This window comes from Siniperca chuatsi, linkage group LG17 (genome assembly GCF_020085105.1).
Source record: "Siniperca chuatsi isolate FFG_IHB_CAS linkage group LG17, ASM2008510v1, whole genome shotgun sequence".
NCBI classification, from domain to species: Eukaryota; Metazoa; Chordata; class Actinopteri; order Centrarchiformes; family Sinipercidae; genus Siniperca; species Siniperca chuatsi.
The window spans coordinates 3564499-3572034 of record NC_058058.1 but is presented as its reverse complement, the minus strand read 5'-3'; positions in this window follow the sequence as shown (position 1 = coordinate 3572034).

Below are 7536 nucleotides of genomic sequence, written 5' to 3'. Positions count from 1 at the left end.
GTAATTAGTAATAAATGAGCCGTTACTGGTTTTGTGCTGTTCACCGGCTGGTAGTTTAACAGGAACAACTCATGAAGAAAAAAGTCAGTATGATCGATTCGCAGATATTCATGAACTAATCATTACCTAATGATTCACTAGTATATCCACTCCCAGTCCATTCTCTAGTAACTCATCATTGTCTCCTATGTAGTACTCCATTAGAAGTTATTAGGAAAGTACTTGTTTTTGAGTTTTAACAATTTCATTTCACTTTGATGATATGTGGATTCCAGAGTCTGCAACCAACTTTGCTATACATTAAAGAGGGGAGTCAGGTTGGCGAGATAACTGGGAAACACGCAGGTTGTGTGATTTATATAGTATGTCATCGGCATACAAAATGATTTTATGGTGCAATGACAATGAACAGACATCTGAGATGCTAATGTGTTTCCTGTTGGAAGCAGCCTGTCATAGTCAGCCACCCTGTCCTCCCTATCCCTGTGTGCTCTTGTGTGCTCTCCTCTCCTTGTGTTTCTTGTGTGTCCTCGCCTCGTCTCTAGATGTGTGTCTGTGTCTGTCTGTGTGTCTTCTGGTCTGGCTCCATGGTTTCCTGCCTGCTGCTGATCACCGGCTCACCTGACTTCAATTACCCATCAGTCTCCACAGCTCAAATACCAGGATCACCCACACCACCAACGCCAGGTTGTCTCCGTACACTTGTACGACCACTGCGTTAAGGCGCCGTGCTTAAAAAGTTAAGTACCTTTGCAAATGTTTCTAGTTACCTCATTTGTTGACTGTGATCTACTTCTGCCTCAGAATTATCCTGTGCATGTGATCGCTGCTCCCGTCTCCTTCCGGATTCCTACCTGCCTGTCTACCTGCCTCGCCAGCCACACTGCCTTGCCGGCTGACTTCCTGACTCTGTAAGCTACAACCCTGAGCCAGACCTCTCGGACTCAGCCACCTCCACGCCACGGGTCGGCTGTCTGTCCGTGTCTACACATCGCCGCCAGTCCAGGCCTACACGTCATCGCCTGCCCCACGCATCGGAGTCGCTGCCTGTCCGAGTCGCCACATCGCCATCTGCTCCACACCACGGGTCCACTTCCTGTCCAGATCCACACAGCACTCTACCCGAGTTGGTCCAGGATAAGCTTCTCCAGCCTCTGCTCCTGGATCTTCACTGACTTCCAAGAGCCGCAGAGGACGGCACCGGATTAGAGAAAGAAACCCATTCCCAGTGATTCTGTGTTATCCTAATAAAGATTGACATTGTCATTTGATACCCCTCTATCTGTGTTCTGCATCCTTGGGTTCGTAGATCGTACATTACGACACAGCCAAGCATTTATTAAATATTGCAATGAGTAGTGAATATACAGAACACTTATGTCTAGTAAATCCTTCTTCCTAAAAGTATATTGACATATACATATTTAGTTTGTGTGTGCGTGGGTAAGTGTGTACATTTACACACTTACTCAGTAGTATTTACTCAGTGAAGTGTATCAGTCTCTGCAGTAACATCCAGCTGCAGCTGTCACTTCAGTTTCTGTTCAGTCTGACTGAGGGAGGTTTTTGTAGCACGCTTTTTCACTGTGTGAACAACCACTGACTGTTGATATTGTGTCCACTCTGAAAGTAGTAAAGTGCTGCATCTTCAGTCTGGACTCCACTGATGGTCAGAGTGAAGTCAGAGTTTGATCCACTGCCTGTAAAACGACGTGGAATCCCTGATGCTGGAGTGCTAGTATAGTAAATGAGGAGTTTAGTAATTTCTCCATCTCTCTGTTGGTACCAGGCTAAATAGTTTGAGCTATAAACATTCTGACTGGATGACTCTGATGATGCTGTCTATTAATGGAGCAATACTTATTTTATTCTTGATCTGACATTTGAAATTTTATGTATTTGCAACAATTCTTGAAGGCTTCACACTGTCGTTAACCAGACTAAAATCCACTCCAGTAAAAAAAGTACTAAAAATGTAACTTTTATTTTCTACATTCTCATCAGTTCATGTTAGAAAACTACTCTGCATTACTCTGTATATGGCGTTAATAACACCCTGGATACTGAGATGTCCCAAAGCCTGACCATGAGGAGGAGGAGGAGGAGACTCACATCCTTATTGTGCAGGGCTTCCTGCTTTACACCTACGGATCTTTGATCGACGTGCTGAACCAACGGTACTTTATTTCCATCCCATGTGATGAATGCAAAAAGAGGAGGTGCTCTAGAAACTAGACCCCCCCGGCCTATTGGATGGTCACGTCCGGCCCATGTATTTGAAATACAAGAACTTCTACAAATCTACATTTCAATGACAACTGGGCAACTCCATCTGCTGAGGAAGATCATGTGATAGGATTGAAAGCTTCACAACAGTTAGTGGAAGGAAGTTGTGCAGATCGTTTTGGTGTTTCCATGGTCAAGAATGAACTTTAATCACAGTGTATTTGTTGGGTTTTTGAGTTGCATGTAGGGGAAAATGTGTTAGTGCATTGCTTTATATATCGACAGTTAGAGTTATTTATGTAGATCTCGTCATATTAAGTAGATCACTTATGTCTTTTGCCTTTTTATGATTTCAGTTGATTTTGAGCTTTTCTTTAGATAACATAGTATTACATATTTAAAGTAATATTTTGTGTGATTTGAGGGATGTACAGGTTTTGTTTGGACTTTTTTATTGCAAAGGTTTCTGATGCTGATCTATGTCTTTGTATTTTCTTTTCACCGGAAATAGTTGAGAAAACTGTGATCCAGTATGAAGCTGAGGTCAAAGCTGATGCCTTTTCTCATTAACTGTCCCAGGTTGGCCTTTATATTCTTCAGAAAATTGATAAGAACATGAGATTATAATGAGATATGAATGGATGGTGAGAAAATGTGACGGAGAAAGTAATTTGGTTTCCATCAAGATCATTTTTTTGTAGTTAAACTTGTTTTGATACATATTCACTGGTAATTAAAGCAATAATGGTGAAATGTTCAAACCGCTTAATGAATTTGTCTGTGTACAGCATGTGCGTGTGTGTGTGTGTGTGTGTGTGTGTGTGTGTGTGTGTGTGTGTGTGTCCTCAGTGAAGTGTATCAGTCTCTGCAGTAGCTTCCAGCTGCAGCTGTCACTTCAGTTTCTGTTCAGTCTGACTGAGGGAGGTTTTTGTACGACGCTTTTTCACTGTGTGAACAACCACTGGCTGTTGATGTAATGGAGACTCTGACAGTAGTAAACTGCTGCATCTTCAGTCTGGACTCCACTGATGGTCAGAGTGAAGTCAGAGTTTGATCCACTGCCTGTAAAACGATCTGGAATCCCTGATGCTCGAGTGCTAGCAAGGTAAATGAGGAGTTTAGGAGTTTCTCCATCTCTCTGTTGGTACCAGGATAAATAGTTTGAATTCTGAACATTCTGACTGGTCCTACAGCTGATGGAGACGGAGCCTCCCAGAGCAGAGCTCACTGCTCCAGGCTGAGTCACTGTGACCTGGCCTCTGGACTCTGAGGACACAGAGACAAAAACATAAAGCAGCGTCATGGTTTTGTCGGCTTCATTTCAGAGGGACGGATGTTCGCAGAGGAGAGGAGCTTGATTCTCTGGACTTTACCTGCAGCAGCAGAGGAGAGTCCAGATGAGGACGGAGATCAAAGTCATGTTTTTGATGAGGAGGATTTCTGTGGCTTCTGTTGTCATGAAGGACAGCTGTCAGTCATCCAGTGTTCAACTCTCAGGACTATAAACTGTCCCAGAGCACTGGAGCATGGTGCTGCTGATGCAAAGTGGCTCTCTATGGAAATGCTCTGACTGACTCCAGCAGGGACTCTGATGATGCTGTCTATTAATAGATCAATACTTATTTTTTTGTGTCTGACATTTGAAGGCTTCCCAGTGTCTTTAATCAGAATAAAATCCACTACAATAAAAAAAATCCTGTTTCACAAAAAAATTTTTACTTTTTCTTCTCTTCTACATTCTCATCAGTTCATGTTACAAAACTACTCTGCATTACTCTGTATGAAGAAAATATTTGATAGTTTTAATATTTTGGCTCAAGAAATGATAATTTTTGATCAGTATTTAATGTGCATGGCTATTATTCTATCTTTCTCCCAGACTAATGATTTTAAAGTCTGTCGACATGTGTAATTGTGAGAATTTATCAGTTTGAAAATGTAGTTCAGGAGTCAAAAATATTCATTTGAATGTTTCAGTAATGAAGCCTGACTGTTGTGATGATTCCTGCTTACATGAAGAGAACACACACATCATTTATGAGGTTTTGGATTGAGACAAGAAATATTTAAGATAGTTAAAACAATAAAAGCCTCAGTCTTCAGCTTATGTGTAATATTTTTGTCGTAGTGTATGAGTCACGGGGTTTTCACCGGAGGAGTTGGGAGACCGCTGGTTAGCTGGCAGCGCCGGAACAGGGCAGGCGAACAGGGTGGCAGAGATCACCGGCGAGCGGGATGTCTGCGGCAGAAGCAAACCAGAGTTACAAAACACACGGTAGAAGACCGAGAGCCGGAGAGCCGGAGCACACACACAGACATACACTACAGTCCAATGGAGGACGCACACAGGGAGAGGGAAAAGCTACGGAAATACATGGCCGGGTGACTGACCATGACAATTTTGCGATATAAAACTCAGAATATGAAGAATATGCCTCCGAGTAAAAGTGTGACAGTTAAAACTTTTTATCTTTAGTAAAGAAACCTGTGGTTCAGCAGTGATGCCTGTCTGTTGCCATGGTTACTGAGCCCAACAGAACTAGGAGTCTCCTCTGCTGCAGCCAACAGGGTGGAGTTTAGTTTCCCTCATGTAAACTTTATTAATCTCTCTCTCTCTCTGCAGTGGGTCGAGTAGTCCCCACCCTGACATGTTAGTATAAGACATGAAGCCACGGTAATAACAAGACTATCCTTTTTGTAATTCAATTCTTCATAATTTAATACTGGGGAAATGATTTTCATTGTCGTTGCAGGTCTGTCTGATATTAATGAACCTTGGTAACTATACCCATAATGATTAAAGCATTTTAATAGAAAACCAATTCAATTCAATTTAATTCAATTTATATAGCGCCATTTTATACCAGAAGTTATCTCATTGCACTTTTCCTATAGAGCAAGTCTAGACTGTACTCTTTATAATATCTTTACAGAGACCCAAAAAACCCACCCATTTATATCGTATCACTTTAGTCTACTCTTGATGAAGATAGATATGTTGTATAGATTTAATTTGTACCTAGAAATGATGTTAAGTTTCAGGTCTCTGAATAAATATAAGAATGTCTGAATTCTTATTTTTAGGATTAGAAATAAAAAGCATTTTATCATCGGCATAAAGTGATACAACATGACTGTGATCTGAGATTTTAACCCCAGGAATGTTTTAGAATAACAGGCTGATGACTCTGCTGAGGTGGGAAGTATCAGCGGTGTTGATGAGACTGCGTACAAGGCTGTGGTGGGTAACTTTGTCTCATGGTGTGAGCAGAACCATCTGCAGCTCAATGCGACATAGTCTAAGGAGCTGGTTGTAGACCTACGAAGGGCCAAGGCACCAGTGATCCCGGTTTCCATCCAGGGGGTCAGTGTGGACATTGTTGAGGACTACAAATACCTGGGAGTAAACATGGACAATAAACTGGACTGGGCTAAGAACACTCAAGCTCTTTACAGGAAGGGCCAGAGCCGCCTCTATTTTCTGAGGAGGCTGAGGTCCATCAACATCTGCCAGACAATGTTGAGGATGTTTTATGAGTCTCTGGTGGCCGGTGCTATCCTGTATGCTGTTGCATGCTGGGGCAGCAGGTTGAGGGTAGCGGACGCTAACAGGCTCAACAAACTGATCCGTAAGGCCAGTGACATTATGGGGGTGGAGCTGGATTCTCTGTCGGTGGTGTCAGAGAGGAGGATGCTGGCCAAACTACATGCCATCTTGGACAGTGTCTCCCACCCACTCTATGACGTGCTGGTCCAACAAAGGAGTACCTTCAGCGGAAGACTCATCCCCCAAAATGCACCACAGAGCACCACAGGAAGTCATTCCTGCCTATGGCCATCAAACTCTTTAACTCCTCCCCCTAAGTGTCAGTCTATATGACCCTAAGTCATTAAACTGGACATTGATCATTATCATCACTACAATACTTGACATAATTGTGCAATATTCTGTGTTAATACTGCTGTGCAATATTTTAGTTTAAAATTCCCAATTTACTGATATTGATATTTATTCATACCTCTATTACTGCTGTGCAATATCCTCTGTCTCATTATAACCTTAATCAGCTTTACTTAACTTGACAGTTCATGCACTATTACCTTATACCTTACTATTATCATCAACCGGTAAACCCACTTGGTACCTCACACTTATCTTATTTTACACTTATTTTATTTTATACTTATACCCACTTGGTACTTAATTGCTTTTCTGAACTGTATTATTGTGTATTATATTTTTTGCTTAGTACTTCTATTCCTGTCTGCACTGACATGATAGTGAGCTGCTGTAACAAGAGTTTCCCCTTGGGGATCAATAAAGTATTTCTGATTCTGATTCTGATTCTGAAGTGTGTGTGTCTGCATGTGTGTGTGTGTGTGTGTGTCCTCAGTGAAGTGTATCAGTCTCTGCAGTAGCTTCCAGCTGCAGCACTCACTTCAGTTTCTGTTCAGTCTGACTGAGGGAGGTTTTTGTACGATGCTTTTTCACTGTGTGAACAACCACTGACTGTTGATGTTGTGTTGACTCTGACAGAAGTAAACTGCTGCATCTTCAGTCTGGACTCCACTGATGGTCAGAGTGAAGTCAGAGTTTGATCCACTGCCTGTAAAACGAATTGGAATCCCTGATTCTCGAGTGCTAGCAAAGTAAATGAGGAGTTTAGGAGTTTCTCCATCTCTCTGTTGGTACCTGTCACAGACACGCCAGGCTCCACCTCATCTCAGCCACACCGTTCCTCCTCACCAGAATACTAATCACCTGCACCTGTGACTCTGCACACACCTGGTGGCAATTAGCCACTCCTCTCCACTATAAATCTCCACCCTTCACCTCAGTCAGTGTCCGGTCTCGTTCGCTAGAAGGACAGAGCTACGCCTCCTACCTTCAGTTAACCACGGACTCTACTACGACGCTACTTGTTCTCAGTCATCCAGCGCTACTAACCTCCAACTCGACTCCAGTCTCCTATGGGTAATAGTGCTCACCCGGCTCCGGAGTGTCTTCTGTCTCCAGTGTGTGTGGGCCCCGTTCCCGTCGCCTCGTGTGCAGCTATCCAGCTCCTGCACTTCACTCCCGTCAGTGATCCAAGGGACGGTATCTTCTCTACTCTTATAGACTCTCGATTTATCTCTGTAATCAATAAACCCTCGAAATCACCTTACCTGTGTCTCCGGGTTGGTCTGTTCCGTAACAGAAGACCGGACCTTAACAACAGGATTGCAACATGAGTGCCACAGACCCCTTCCAGGAGCTGGTGGAGATCCTACGCCGTGGCCTCAACGCTCCACCATCATCCACGTCCACCT